Raw genomic sequence first — 13,193 nt, 5'->3', positions numbered from 1 at the left:
TCCATAGAATAAAAAGAAACTTCACCAAACAGAGAGGCCACAAAAGATTCTGCTTCCACCTTTAGAAAGCAAATACCCATTCATCATGTTGAAAAAGAAACAATTTATTAACATTAAAATTAAATGTTGATTAATATTGCTGAATCATTATAAAGAAGTAAGACAACTCATTAAAGTAATGATCTGTTTTCTAAAGAATACTTAATTACAAATTGCTACATTAAAACATGTCATAAGTCAATCAAGCAAAAAAACTGGTGGTTACCATGCAATAATCCTACATTAGTCGTCTATTATATTATATTTAGCACAAGCACAAAGATCTAAAATTCAGCAATATTTGACTGAGAAATCATATTAATTACCCTTTTAAGTACTTTTACTTAGTTTGCTGGTGCCTAATGATGAAACAGGAGGAAATGTTAAAAACCAAGACAGAAATAAATCAAGTTAAAATTGATGGCCTCTCTTTGTTGATCAGATATCCCATTATATAATGGACAAAACAATGAAAATCTAAAAAAGTCAACTTACGACCCAAAATACAAGGGATATGGGTTTAGATATTTTAAATGAAAGGGTATTAAAAATGAGTTTTCTTAAGAAAATTGCACCTTGTTTATTTGGTAGGTCAATTTCAAGTGAAAATATAATGAAAAACAAGCTACATGCTGAATAATTATAACTAAGACTAATATAACAACAAAATAGAACAAATGGCAAAAATAGTAAGAAAATGCAGACTAAATTAGAAACAAATACCAAGCCAAACGCGAGAAGTGCTCATTTTCCTAAAATTGACAGAAGGGAATTTCTCCAATCCAAAACTTATACAGCCAAAAAATATTTTCTGAAAAAAAACGGTTTGAGCTCCATTTTAGAGAACCTTGCCCTCTGTCTTTATCTAAAAATCAGAAAGAAACTGATTATACAATTTCATCACAAAGTCCCCCATTTTTTGGTACTTAATTATTTTATTTTTCAAAATTGGGCCCACCAGATTTTAAACATAACCATTCTGCATAATTGTGAGAGAAGTAAATACCGAGCCAATGGCCAGAAATGCTCATTTCTCCCTAAAAATGACAAAAGGGAATTTCCCCAAATAAGAAAATCCATTTTTACAAAACAACTTTTAACAGACAAAAATATTACTTTTTAATTATTCAACATGACATCCTCACCAGCAAAAGGTCTATTGACAGTGTAGTTGACCCTTGATATTGCAGGATTACAATTTTACCAGCTCTTAGCAATTTTTGCCTTTTTACCTAAGATTGAAATTAGAACTTGAAATTAACTTAAATCTTAATGGGTCATTAATGAATTTGTTCATTAGATCAAAAGTTATGCTCCATTGAATGAAAAAATTACTTTCAAAAAGTGCTCGAAATTGTTCAAAATCAGTCTATCAAATTAAACAGAAGCATGATCACATGATACATCAGTATTGTTGTTTTAGTCATTAAAATTTATAATTAGCTGTGAAAGTGATCTATTATTATGTAAAGTAGAGTTGAATTTTAACTAGAGGACGAAAATTCGTCGGAAAATGTTAAAAAATCTGGTAAGATTCATATGAAAATACATCAAATATGGGTTTGGGGGTAAATCCAGCCTTACATTGACTTTATCCAGTCTAGAACCAAAAATCTGAAGATAAACTTGGTACAAACAAATGAAAATGATTTTGATGTAAATTTTAAACCCTTTCTGGGCTCAAGTTTTAAAATTTATGCGATTGATTACTAAGAAATGCTCTTATTCGTGCAAAAGCTATCGCGACTGCCAATTTTGAATCAAAAATTTAATAGGTCGATTTTCAACGTTTTTGAGCACTTTCTGGAATTAACTTATTTATTCGATTGTAGATAACTTTTGATCTAATGAACCAAATTTAATAAATGAGCCCTCAAAATTTAAGTTCATACTTTTTCTTTTCAATTCAAAAGGATTCGTTCTTACAAAATTTTTAGATCTTGAGAAAATTTACCTGAAAGAGAGAAACTTTTTTGTGGCGCACCCGGTACATCTTGCTAAAACTTCAATTTCACTTTTAAACTGTTTACAGCTGATAGGAAAGCTATAATGTAAAGGTTTGATGTCTTCTTTGACGTTTTGATTGCTTCTGTAAACAACACAAAAAGTAGTGATCTAGCGAGAATGTTCATAACTTTAAATTCATTTGAGGTAACTCTGCCAAACTTCGAGATATGTTTGGAAATAAAATGTACAATACTCACAAAAAGATTCAAGCAGCTCAACTGAATAGAAAAATGTACCTCAAAGATTTCAAAATCTACAATCGGCAGAATTTTCTGGTATGCGATTTGTACATTAAGCTAGAATGAAAACAAGTCGTGTTAAAATTACCTTAGAAAATTGAGAATCAGAAAAGGTTGTGGTCTGCCAGTGTGAAAATGATGCAAAGTCCACGTCAAATTGTTATTTGTTTAAACTGAGGTTTACGCCAAAAAAGGTTCCCTGTTCGCAAAATTGCATGGGGGATTGGGGGGGGGGCCTGTAAGATTTTTTTGCGGCCGGCCGGGTGGTTGTTTTTTTCGTCACCCAGTTGACAGCAAACGAAAATTGTTTGCCTAATAAACGTGTTCCTTATATAAAAACAAGCTAGATGCTGAATGGACCTACCTGATGATGAAAGTTAGATAGCAATGCGAGGAGAAAAATGAAAAAAAATCAGTCAGAAAATATAGCGTTTTGCGAAAATGCATAACGCAATAAATTCATCATTGATTGTTGATGGGGGGGAGAGGGAAGGGTTGCAGGGAAAAAATAAATAGAAAGTTCTGGTCGCATAAATCAGTTTTATTGACAATTGAATCATGCTTGATGGTGAGCATTGTTATCAATAATGTTTTTGTGTAAAAAACATAGAAATGAATATAAGGAAAAAATCCAATGAAAATCTGCAAACACGGCGATTTCCGGCATTTTCAACCGGAAAAAATTTGTTCTCAAAAATCGAACTCGGCCATGTTTTGGGCATTGTTAATACGCATCTTTGAGCAAAAAATCAGAAAAAACTAATGACAAAATCTTGAGAAAATGCCAAAAAAACAGTTTTTCCGGCATATTTCCGGCATTTTCGGCCGGAAAAAAATGTTTTTCGAAAATCGGGCTCCGTCACATTTTAGGTATTGTCATTTTGCATCATTGTGCAAAAAATCAGAAAAAAATTATGAGTCAACATTGAGAAAAGCTATATTTTCTTATTTGGTTAAAGGGAATTTCCCCAAAATACGAAAATCCGTCTTTTAAGGCGAATAAGAATTTTCCGGGAAAAACCACTTCAGTCATTCTTTAGAGAATCTTGCCCTCCATCTTTGTACAAAAAATCAGAAAAAAGTAATGACAGGATTTTGCACAAAGTCCAAAAAACCCTAAAAATTTTTTTTCAGTTTTTGGCCCAAATTTGCCCAAATATATTTTTTTTCGAAAATCGGGCTCCGTCACATTTTAGGCATTGCCATTTTGCATCATTGTGCAAAAAATCAGAAAAAACTAACAAGCCAATCTTGAGAAAAGCTGGTAACAGACGAACAGACGGACGAACGAACGAACAGACAACGGTTAATTCATAGGACCTCCACCGGGGTACCCGGAGGTAGGTCCAAAAATCGTGTATCAGTCATCTACAGGATATAGTTGCAACAACAAGGATGAGGGTTACCTGAATCAAGTTCAAGATTTCAAGACAATTAATGAATCAACCAACCAAATTTTGTCATTGACAGTGCTTCAATTTATTACATCTTGTTTATAAGCTAAAGAAAATCTCGCACATGTAAATGGGTCAGTGTTTGAGGTCTGACAAAATTTCTGGGAAATAGCCTATTCGGCGGTGCGCGGATCTAGGTGGGTTCAGTCTCCCCTGTAGATCTTTTTCTTGGGAAGTTGTTCTTCAAATTAGTTTTCAAAATTGGCTTGGTTCAAATTTTTTCAGCTTTGGCTCAAAATTTAGGTAATTTCTAATCGGCAAGTGCAAAATCACCTACTACCTAAGCTACTTAATACTTACTACCTTACTACTTACTACCTACGTCGGTTGTATACTTTACAGACCAGCTCCTTCGCCTGTTTGAAACCTCTATTCTATAAAAAAAATTAGTTTTGTAGTGTTTGAATGCTAACACACAAGTCTTTGCTTCATATTTACTTGAAAAAAGTGTTTTATCTAAAAAAATACCTAAGTGAGTACATATTTTCTTGGCCTCATATAAGTATAAAACAAAATGCCATTATCTTTTCTTTTTCCTAAACCTACTCCCTCTTATGATCTCTTATGATAAGAACACAGGTAAATGTCTAAAACAGCTATTTCAGAGCTCTCAAATATAAATAGAGGGTCAATCTCTATCCTATTGCATGATCTGCATCATATTGAATGGTTCTTGGAATTGGTTTGGAGAGCTTTTTATTCGGCAACTGTGTCAGTATTTTTATCAAAAATGTCATTTTGTCAATATCATGACAATAGTCAAATTTAAACCTCTAAAACAGCTCTGTAGTATTTTCCTACCCTTTAAGATCTAATAAATCCTGAAAAAACCAAGATGATTGATTTAAAAATATCCAATCTTTAAATAAAGCAGAATAAAGATTGAAGATGAAAATTCACGAAGAAAAAACAAACCCTAATAAGCAAAAAAATTGCCTTTTCAACACATTTTTCCATGAAAAATAGAAAAACTTTTGGATATTTGAGTCCCCAAACATTGTAGAATCTTTTAGTACACATGGCAAAAGAAAAAAGAAATGTTAAGTTGAAGTTGGTTTGATATTCTACGTTTGACGTTTGATATTTGTTTGATATTTGTTTGATATTCTCAAATTTGGTTTTTGAAGTTCCTGTGATTACTTTTGGAATTAGAAACTATTGGAAGTCAATAGAGTTTATTCTCAAGGGTTTCTGTGCCAAATTTCACCGCTCTCCGTCGCAGTGCACTCCCTCTAAAAATTGGCAACTGTCAAACCTCATTTCGGCCAAAATGACAAAATGGGGTGCTGTGGGGGAGAGCGGTCATCTTTAAAATTGGAAACTAATACTATTGGAAGTCAATAGAGTTTATTCTCAAGGGTTTCTGTGCCAAATATCACCGCTCTCCATCGCAGTGCGCTCCCTCTAAAAATTGGCAACCGTCAAACTTCATTTCAGCCAAAATGACACAATGGGGTCCTGCGAGGGAGAGCGGTCATCTTTGGAATTGGAAACTATTGGAAATCAATAGAGTTTATTCTCATGGGTGTCTGCGTTTCAAATATCTTGTTTGAAAAAAAATATTGGATTCCTGGTCTTAAGATTCCCCTTTTATCATGGGTATTATTTTCAAGAGAGCAAATGATGCCAATATTTCGTTTAATGTTTGTTTCTAGAAAAGGTTGGACTATGCTCTTTGAAATTATATTATAGGGCCTATTTGTTTCATTGCTATTTTTGCTATATTTACTACAAGTGCACTCATTTCAATTTTTTCTGTCCAAAACTTTAGCACTTTTTGTAAATAAACTAGTAAATTCCCTATCAGCAGAAATAGTAAAAACCTCAACCTTCTCCAAGCAAAGCAAAGATTGCAAATTCTTCACAGTAAAAATTGCATCTAAAATCAGACTGGATGATGTTTTCTTAGCCTGATTGCCAATTTTAAACCAATGAAATTAGAGAAGTGAAGAGCAAAAACTGTAGCTTGCTCCACGAACAGGTCTACATCTGAAATCAAAATGGCGGGATAGCGGCCACACAGCCGTGAATAAACAATGGATTGAAAAATACTTTTAAAATTTAAAGCACAACCAGGGATCATCAAGATAGCAGACAACAAAACTTGCAATATTTGCTATCATTTTCAAAGTTTTCATGGAATTTCATAGCACTTTTAGCAGATAGCATCTACAGCATTTATACGGTTGGTTTGAAACGCAGGAGACAGGACGCAGGAGACAGGACACAGGACGCAGGTCATACAAACTACAGACCGGAAAATTGTAACACACTCGTAACATATAATGTATAAAATGTTTCTAAAAACATTATACGCAATGGAAAATTATATATTATACAAAATACGCTATTTAAAAGATTTTTAAATGACAAGCCATCAATCCTAAATATTGACAAAATGACATTTAAATTATGTAAATGATGACGCTAGCACAAAATACAAGGTGTGTACATCAGTTTACAACAAAATGTTTTTTCTTGCTCAATAGGATGCTGATGGTGCAAGTAGATATAGATTTATATATTTTGAAAACATTAAATGCTCCAAGAGAGCTGTTTTAGAGATATGAAAATAGTGACGTCATTTTCATCAAAAATACGAGATAGGGAATGAAAATATTGATATATTAATAAAATACAAACCTTTGACGCTATTTTAGTCAATTTTTGTTATCATACCCAAGATGATGCAGGAGATATAATGAGATATGATATAGCGATTGTGAAATAGCTATTTTCCTGTTGGGGCTGTTTAAAGATGAGATAAATATTTTTAACACATGTATTTTGTGTTTAACATATATGTCACATGTCAATGACATTGAAAAGATAAAAGCTACTATACATGCGTGATTTATGTGTAATATATAATACAAGTATTGCAGGTCCGTGTTATACACGGCACAAAATGCAAAAGCACGTGGCAAGCATGTGGATAGATTTTGACCTTTAAAAAGGTTCTAGACCAATAGAATACCTTCAGAATGATATTTCTAACAATTACAAGTGTTTTTCAAACATTTTCTTTGTCTTTTACAGCAATTAAAGCTGACCTGTCAGCACTGACCTGCGTCCTGTGTCCTGCCTCCTGGGTCCTGTGTCCTGCGTTTCGAACCAACCGGCATTTATAGTAAGTGAAACAATTAGGCCCATAGAATTTTTTTTTTATTTTAGGCTTGTTTTGTGTGAGGATATCAGTAATTTTGATAAGTAGTTGAATTAAACCTAAGAATAAAAACTGAAAATAATTTTTATATTTCTTATTTCAGCGCATACAATATAGAAATAAATAAACTAAAATCATCACATACTAAATGACATGGGTAAAGTTTCATTAACTTAAATTCATTACATTAAATTAATGTAATGAAAAATGAAACTTTTCTATGTTTCACTTTTTTGCACCTATTCTTCAAAATGAAAATATTTAAGATTTTAAGTTCTTCTTTTATTCAATGATTTTTAACGGCACTTTGTTGACAATGTAACTCTCGCATCAAATTCCCGCTTTCTTCAGTAAATTGAAGATGAGAAAGAACCTAAGCCACGGATCACGGATTTAAACAAATATATGAAGGGTGGGATTTTACAGCCGCCTGTCGTGCAAGGCACTTAGAGGCCACGGGTGCCAAAGAGAAGGGCCGTTTGAAATGCGGCAACCTCATTGGTTGAAATTTGATAAACAGCTGCGAAGGAGCGCTGAGGAGCAATCAGTAGAAGAGACCACTTTCGTTTTTGTTGCAGATTTCGATATAAACTTCTCTCAGAGATTACTTGTCAATGTACATGTACACATGTGTTAGTTGTGTCAACTTGTCAGCATTGTATTGTTGTACAGGAAAAGATAAAAGAGGTAAGACTAGCCTAGTTTCTAATCCTGATATAGAAGTTTAAGTTTAAACTGTCAAAGAACTAAAATTAGCGATTGTGATTTTTGAATTCCTCACCCTTTTTCTGATAAACATACAAAGTTTCAGCCTTCATACATTTTCCTCCATTTCCAGAAACATTTGTTCATCGATACTGTAGTTGCAAATTTTCTTTCTCCCGTCGGAAAACAATTTCGAAAATGTTGCAAAAACGTTCGGCACTTTACCAATTTGCCGTCTAGCCCGAGTCCACAGTGCTATATATATACCGCTGGAAAGCTAAGATCACAGGCTTTCTTTTAGTAAAAACCGGAACGCTTTAGCATACATAGAAAAAAGTTCGAAGGGTTCAAAGTTCACGAAAAAATGAAACATTTGGTTTGACGTCAACGAAAGTTGCCTGACATCTGGAGTCGCTATCCAGTGCAGTGCCAGTGGTGGACGGAAATTTCCGATGAAAATCCATGTACTTTCGCAAAATGTGTCGGAAATTCCACTTTTTTTTGCCTTTTGGAATTCAATTGCTATGGAAATTGATACATTTTCTTCTCTGGCCTTGGAAATTTCGAACTTTTGGTGAAAAATTTTGCCCTCGGAAATCCTGTGTCGTCCGCCCCCCTGGTTAAAGACAAATTCTTGAATGTCCAGGCTGGAATTAGTGAACAGCACGCCGAATATATTCGGCGTGAGGCAGTAATTACTTTTGGCGTATTGGCGTGAGGAGTGGATCTAAAGTAAGATATTGGCGTAAGTCAAAGCTTTTCAAGACGAGAGGAGCACCGCCATTCTAACGCCCGATTTCATTACGCCAAGTTTAAACGCATCCACCTCGCTCTCCCTTGACAGTCATATAACGACGTAGGGTGTAAATAGAATATAAAGCGCTTTTAATCAGTGTGTCACAAACAGCGATATTTCGATTGCACGGAAGCGCTTCAAAACACCAGCTTTTTTGGAGTTTTGTCTCGTTTACCCGAACGCTTCAATCTCGCGTAGGCTTAGGGGTCAAGACTAGAACCCCCAATACGAGACATTTGCCTGACCGAAAAAAAATCATCATCATCAATTTTGTTAATTGTCTATCTATCTATCTATCTATATATTTAAGTAGTAACAAAACATACATGTTCGTTCTCCCTACATATAAAAACATTTAACAAAAAAATATAAATGAAAATGAGTTAAAATAAAATGTTTGGTTCTTTATTCAAAAATAATTTATAATATAAAATTCCTAAAGAAAAAGCTCATATCAAACCGAGGATAAGTAGTAAAGTTGAGAATTAAAGGCTGAGAATATTGACACAAAGCTTAAAACATAATGGCTTGGTGCTGAGAATACCAAAATGTGAAGGCAGGGCGGTATTGAAAACTAGGAGTTGAAATTAAGTTGAATCCTCAAGCTGAAAATGTAAATTGGCGGTGATGAGAAGTTCAAGTCAAAAAAATAAATACTAAATGAGTTAAATAAATTAGATAAATAGCTATAAACATTTAAAATATTTTTATGGTTTCAGAGAGAAAGGCTTCAAAATGAGTGATGTAAGAAAGAGTAAGGTGAACAAAGGCAAAGAATTTAAAATTAGTGAGAATAAAAACATGGGTGGAGGCTAACCTAAACTTGCAACAAAATAGGAAGTTTCATTAGCTTCATGCAAAATAAAAAGGTAAGATAAATTAAATAAATAAAAATATATGTAAATAAATCACTAAAAGTTAGAAATGCTAGAAATTATACTAGAAATTACTCCTTGTGTTAAGTAAGAGTTAATTGGAAAGGCTTCAAGAACGTAAATTGATGCTGACCTGGGAATTAGTGTTAAACGAGCTTGAACTAGGGCCAAGGCAACCTGGTGTTAGTGATTAAGAAAACACAAGAGGCTGATACACAAGGAAAAAAAAACCATATGATCTAGTTTCTGTCAAAATAAGACGAAATTTCGATTTTAAATTCATTTCTATTTTCAATATTCAATACTTCTTTTGGCAACTCATTCCACCATTTAACAGTTATGGGCAGAAAAGAATCTCTGTATGCTATTACTCTGCCGTGTATTGGCTGGTATTTAACACTATCACGAACTTGTTTTGGGAGAATGCTCTGCATTTCCAACTTTCCTGATCTTATGTCATGAAATACAGCAATAGAATCAACTTTTCTTTCGTGTTCCAAAGTTTTCCATTTTAGATCATTCAACATTCTAGTAGGACTAGCATCCCACGACCAATTTGAGAAAACAAAGCGGGCTCCTTTACGTTGGACCATTTCAAGATTATCACATAAGGTTTGGCTCGATACTGGGTTCCACACTGGAGATGCATAGGACAGGATAGGTCTAACATATGTATTGAATACTTTCGCTTTGATTTTACGTGAACAATTCCTCAGGTTCCTTTGAAGAAAAGATCTCTTTTGATTTGCCTTTTTGCATATTGTGTCAATATGAGTGTTCCACTTGAGCTTATTGTTCAGGGTTACTCCAAGGTATTTGGCGTTAGATACTTTCTCAAGCTCTGTTTGATGGATAGAATATGTGCTTTCTATGGGTTTGGTTTTATTTGTAATTGGGAGATGTTTGCACTTTTGAGGATGAAATTCCATATCCCATAGTGTCTCCCATTGCTGAAGTGCTGTGAGGTCATCTTGAAGTGTGATTGGGTCACCAATACTATCAATTATGCGATACAAGTAAGCGTCATCTGCAAATAGGCGAATGTTAGATTTAACGTATGATGGCATGTCGTTGATGTAAATCAAGAATAGTAGTGGTCCAGTACACCAGACAAAACGTTAGCCGTATCTGAGGATTTCCCGTTTAATAAAACTTGTTGCGTTCTGTTTGATAGGAATGCTTTTATCCATTTAAGTGTGGTGCCTCGAATACCATAGTGTGATGCCTTTAGACAAAGTTTGAAGTGGTTAACTTTGTCAAATGCCTTGCTAAAGTCCAGTAAGATAGAGTCTGTTTGTTTCTTATCATTAAGGTTCCTAGCAAAGTCGTTGACGGTGGTTAAAAGTTGACTCATACATGAACGTTTTTCTCTGAAACCATGTTGGTAGTCACTCAATACATTATTATCATTAAGGTGTGTCATTACATTGCTATAAATAATATGTTCCAGGCACTTGCAACAAATCGATGTGAGTGAAACTGGTCGATAATTTTCAGCCTGGTTCTTATCTTTGTTACCCCCTTTGTACACAGGTACAATAAATGCATGCGACCAGTCTTTGGGAAGGGTACCTGATTTGAGGGACAGAATCGTTTACTCACTGGAAATACGCAACTTTCTGAAGTTTCGTTTTTTTTCGGTTGTGCTTCATTTTAAAAATAACGAAGATGAAAAGTTACCATCAATCCCGCGAGTAAAAGAAAGTATTCTGACTAGTCTACGAAAAGTGCGCTCGCGCGGCGAATAAAATATCTCAAAAATTAATATATTATGCATAAAACTGACGAAATGCTTTCTTTTTTATGCTTAGGTGACATCACCATCGATCCTGACTTGACAATGGAGAACCAAATTTGGCAATGCATAATTATTACGAACGGCCGAGAAAGTTTGTGTGACGCAAAAATTGCGCGATCAACAAATCGCTAGAAAAACGCCCAATGAACTGACCGAAATTGCAATTATATAAATTATTGTGTGGAAGTGAACGCTTTAGACGAATGTTTGGGAAATCAAAAAGACAACTTTTGTGAGAATGTTGAGTTTTGTTTATATGGCAGTTTGTGATGGACTGTTAATTCATTAATCCCTAAACCCATTAATTCCTAAAATATGGCTCATGGTCATGATTTATTTAACTTTATTCATTTCTTTCTTAGAAGTACCAGCAATTCAAGCTCTTTTTCTACAAACTTTGAGCAACTTTTAGACATGAGAAGATTAAAATCTCAGGGCTTTCGGGGGCTTCGCCCCCTGGACCCGTTGGGGGGCCTTACAGAGCGCCCCCCCTAAAACCCCCCCCTGCATTTTTGTCCGCTTTTTCTGCAAACCGAACTTCTTTTGGCGTGCACCTGACTTTAAAAAAATAACAATTCGGCGTGGACTTTGCATCGTTTCCACACTGGCCCAATGTGTGAGTCTCACGTCCAATGCGTGAGAGTTTGCTTTGATTGGTCAGTCATTTGATGGCTATGCAAGTTTCCATTCCTCCACTGATATGCAAGTTACTCGATCTCACTCACTGTATAAACTTTCTTTTGCTTTCCTCTTCTCTCTTTGACTGTTTGACGATATTTGGAATAATGGAAAAGTTACCTGTTGTGATGTAACCACACTTTATTTGCATGAACTTTATGACAATATTCAAGAAATTTGTTACACATACCAGTATCTTGTGGTTAAAAACTGAAAATGGAACTCGTCATTTAGCTAGCTCCACATTTCACCACTGTTCACCAGTCGAAAAAAAGTTGTTCTAATGAGTGTAAACACTGTGTTTAAAATCTCATCTGTTTGGCGTACAATAATTTTACCACAAGCAAAAATCCAATGATTTTCAGCCACGACGCTGCTAGTTTTGTAGCACGCGGATTCTCCTTCGCATCATCGCAACGAATATTACATTAGAACAGTCACTGGCGCCAATCGACAGCTGGCCGTGTCACTCAAGAATAAAGGGACTAACATTTTGGTAAAAACTAATTTTTTGCAAGCAGCAAAAATCCTAGAAAACTTTTAATTTGGCGAGTGACTTAGTTTCTTGGTGAAGCAGCATAAATCACAGGGTAATTTTTTATAAATAGCGATTATAAAATCATAAAATCGATGATAACAAATTGAAGAAATCTATCTACTAACCAGTGAAATGAAAAGCCACCCTTCACGCTTAGCTTCGTATGCAGTCTGTTATATATACATCCAATCGCTTGTCAAAGAGTTGAACTAATCAACCGATTCAACGACGAAGTAGCCTATCCTCTCCAAGAAAGGAAATATTTGCACACGCAAATCCATTGAAAGACCACAAAAGGTTTGCCCTGCATACGTTGTGGTATCCGCCATGACGTATAAGCGTAATTTACTTTCTTGGCTTACGTACAAAAAAGTTTTAATTACATGTCAATATTATGATTTAATTACTGAAAAAGTGTAATCAGTGTTCCTAATAACCTTGTTTTTGAAAATCAAAATATTTTGAAAACACGTTTGGTAAATTTCTACGCGAACTACTTGGGTAAATAGGAGTAAGGTGTAGACCTTCACACATTATCAACAGTCGGTTTTTCACCATTTATACAGAGTTAACAGGGCAGAGAGCGTAACAAAAACAGCAAAAGTCAAAACATAGTGAAAAAAGTCTTTCCGTTTTAGGGTCAAAATTTTCACCTTTTTTGTCTCTCTTCGGGTACGAAAACCATGAAAGTAAAAAAAAAGCCTCTTATGGGATAGGGAAATTTTCGGACATCTTACAAAACACATTTTTTCACTGATTTTCTCCCTGTTATTTTTCGCTGTCATGGGGGGACATGAGTAAGAGAGAGACATGAGTAAGTCCAGACTAGGCCTGTCAAGTAGGAATAACTACTGTCCGGAAAAAGACAGTAAAAGAAAAGCCCAGTGTGCGCATGGCA

The 13,193-nt window shown here is 34.7% G+C and overlaps 1 long non-coding RNA gene across 1 annotated transcript; it reads right to left on the bottom strand.

The window, feature by feature from the left end:
- Positions 1-698: 698 nt before the first annotated feature.
- Positions 699-12,002, bottom strand: LOC136803954 (uncharacterized). Its single transcript, XR_010846222.1, has 4 exons — positions 11,878-12,002; positions 2,283-2,342; positions 1,994-2,128; positions 699-1,271 (listed from the first exon to the last, which is right to left on the bottom strand). It is a non-coding gene; the product is annotated as an uncharacterized lncRNA (long non-coding RNA).
- Between the last annotated feature and the right edge of the window lie 1,191 nt (positions 12,003-13,193).

The sequence above is a fragment of the Clytia hemisphaerica genome, unplaced genomic scaffold, assembly GCF_902728285.1.
Source record: "Clytia hemisphaerica strain Z4C2 unplaced genomic scaffold, Clytia hemisphaerica genome assembly, whole genome shotgun sequence".
Classification (NCBI taxonomy): domain Eukaryota; kingdom Metazoa; phylum Cnidaria; class Hydrozoa; order Leptothecata; family Clytiidae; genus Clytia; species Clytia hemisphaerica.
This window is presented reverse-complemented; position numbering and strand designations above follow the sequence as displayed.